At 43.8% G+C, this 3,108-nt stretch overlaps 1 pseudogene; it reads left to right on the plus strand.

The window, feature by feature from the left end:
- The first annotated feature begins 1,546 nt into the window (after positions 1–1,546).
- LOC101092456 lies at positions 1,547–1,913 on the plus strand (annotated as a pseudogene).
- The last annotated feature ends 1,195 nt before the right edge of the window (positions 1,914–3,108 follow it).

Consider the following 3,108-nt stretch of genomic DNA (forward strand, 5'->3'; position numbering starts at 1 on the left):
TAGAATATTGCTCATCACAATGAAACATAATTTAATATGATGTATCATCCACTGCAGACTCTTCTAGACCCATTCATCTCCCTTTTGTTGTTCATTTCATCTTTAAAGTTACCCCATCAGTGGGATAGGGAAGATGTGTTCATTTTCAAATGAGAGAACTCAGTGCATAGGTGTCTTTCAAAAATTGTCATTGGGGTGCCTGGGTGGCTCAGTTGGTTGGGCATCGACTGGATTTCAGCTCAGGTCATGATCCTAGGGTTCTGGAATCAAGCATGGAGCTGGGACCCTCCACTGAGCATAGAGCTAGCTTGGGATTCTCTCTCTCTCTCTCTCTCCCCCCTTCCCTGCTTGCGCTCTCTCTCTCTCTAAAAAAGAAAAATAAATGTTGCCACTGCCTTTTTACTTAATTTCACTTGTAGTAATTTAAAGGTGCTTTGGAAATGGATCCATATGGTGTAGCTTGCTGGATGGGCGAAATTTGAGATTAGCCCTTAATTAGGTGTTTTGTCTACCTATGGATACAAACTGTATTTACAGTTTGTAAGTAAATACTAAAATTGATGGTGAGATGTTGATTTTCAGCCAAATAGACAGCACATTGCTGAGAGATGTTTGTATTTCTATGAAAATAAATACATGTGTATCTGAGCTGTTAGGTGTGGGTGAAAGTGTTGTGAAGTCCATGGGTGGGTGATCCGGCCTGACCTGGCTTTCCGAGGTGAAACTTCCAGTTTGGGATTTATAAAGACACAGATTTTCAGAAACCAATGAATAAAAAATCTATTTCCATCAGAATGTGAGGACACCATTATTCCACATCCTACGTGATATAGACAGAGACACCGAGGAAAGGCATTAGTTTTTGTCAATCAAAATTATGTAGGAGGAAAAGAAAAGGCCTCTGGAGGTGCTGCAACAACGCTACTTAAAGAAAAGAAGACAAATCTTCGAAATGACTCCCTGGGGCTCCCGGGGGGCTCAGTCAGTTAAGCATCTGACTTTAGCTCATGCCGTCATCTCTCGTTTGTGAGTTCGAGCCCCACGTCGGGCTCTGTACTGGATTCCGTGTCTCCCTCTCTCTCTCTCTCTGCCTTGCTCACGCTCTGTTTCTCTCTCTCTCTCAAAAATAAATAAACATTAAAAAAATTAAAAAAGAACAAAAAAAAAGACATGGGCTCCCTGTTCACAAGTGGAGGCAACAAAAAGAGGCAGTCAAGCTTATTGGGAAAAAAGTGACTCCAAAAGAGCATGTGGCCCCAGTTGCTCAGCGCCCCACCCTGGGTGGCCCCAGCTCCCACCACCAGACCCCCCTTCTGGTGGCTGGGTGATGCTCCAAGACCAAGGATGTCCCACGACCCACGCGATGTGTGCCAACGAGGACAGGAGATGGAACGAAGCACGGTGTTGTGTTTATCAAGAGTTGAAGTTTCTGGTAATTAAGTCCAGTGCATTTCATCCTAGGAGAGGTGAATATGGTGATCCCAAAACCCTCTTAATGGAAAGTTCCTGGACAGAAACATATCCCCAAATGCTTCCAATGATTTCTATGAACGCCTTTTTTAACAACACCCATATCATCAACTGTAAAGCAGAGCATGTTATCCAATCACAGGAAGCAGTGGAAGGTCAGTCTTGGGACCACTATGACCTACACATCGTTGGACAATGAAGAGCAGTTCATGGAGAATCGTCATCCCGTTGATTCTCCGAGACCCATCAGCAGGACCGTCTCCGTTGAAACTCCTACTACTGCCACAGCAGGTAAGAAAAAAGACAAAAAAGAACAACTTCCAAAAGCCCAGAAATGTAAATTGGCAGACAAAACAAAACACAAAGGAGATCTTCCTCAAGGATGGGACTGGGTTGATACGGTGAGGCATTTAGGCAAAACTGATTCTAAAGATGATGAATAGTGCTTGGAGTTAGAGACAAGAGAAGAGCATCATTTAAAGGGTAAACTGGGCTCAGGTTGCCTGGGTGCCTCAGGCAGTTGAGCGTCAGAATCTTGATTTCGTCTCCGGTCATCATCCCAAGGTCCTGGGATCCAACCTAGATCCAGACCCGGATCCAGCTCCAGGCTGAGGGTGGAGACTGTTTAAGATTCTCTCTCTCTCTCTCTCTCTCTCTCCTCCTCCTCCTCCTCCTCCCCCCTCACTCTCTTTAAAAAAAAAAAAAAAAAGTAGGGGCCCCTGGGTGGTTCAGTCGGTTAAGCATCCAACTTCGGCTCAGGTCATGATCTCACGGTTCACGAGCTGGAGGCCCGCCTCAGGCTCTGGGCTGACATCTCAGAGCCTGGAGCCTGCTTCTCCCTCTCTCTGCCTCTCCCCTGCTCATGCTCTGTCTCCCTCTCAAAAATAAATAAATTTTTTTTAAAAAGTAAACTTGGTTCAAAATCTTTTGTAGTCTTTTCTGGTATTGAGGTGGCTTTTTTATAAAACAGATTTTTTTTTTTTTTGCACGTGGCTTATATAAAAAAAATGTTTTACGCTGAAAGTTCACAAAGGGATCTGGTTGTATTAAATTATTTTCACAAGCTTGCCTTAATAAAAGGTGAGACGGTACTGTTTAGTATACTTTAGAAAGATGGTTGAACTTTGTTAAGGGACCAAATGGGGGGAAATGAATGTTAATTTATTATTCTAGTGGAGGTAATTTTTTTAAAGGACTAGGAAGCCCTTTTGAAACTCTCATCCCGGGGCGCCTGGGTGGCGCAGTCGGTTAAGCGTCCGACTTCAGCCAGGTCACGATCTCGCGGCCCGTGAGTTCGAGCCCCGCGTCGGGCTCTGGGCTGATGGCTCGGAGCCTGGAGCCTGTTTCCGATTCTGTGTCTCCCTCTCTCTCTGCCCCTCCCCCGTTCATGCTCTGTCTCTCTCTGTCCCAAAAATAAATAAACGTTGAAAAAAAAAAAAAAAAAAGAAAAGAAACTCTCATCCCAATGGAGCAGAATACTGAGTGAACAGTTATTTTGTGGCACGAACCATATTAAGAGATTTCTCGTCTTAATAAAATTCATCTCCTTTCCCTTAATGACTGAAGCATAAATTGCTTCAGATAAATTTAAACACTAGTATTTGAACTTTAGACATAATATTCTTTGTAGTTCCTTTT

This window comes from Felis catus, chromosome C1, assembly GCF_018350175.1.
Source record: "Felis catus isolate Fca126 chromosome C1, F.catus_Fca126_mat1.0, whole genome shotgun sequence".
Taxonomy (NCBI): domain Eukaryota; kingdom Metazoa; phylum Chordata; class Mammalia; order Carnivora; family Felidae; genus Felis; species Felis catus.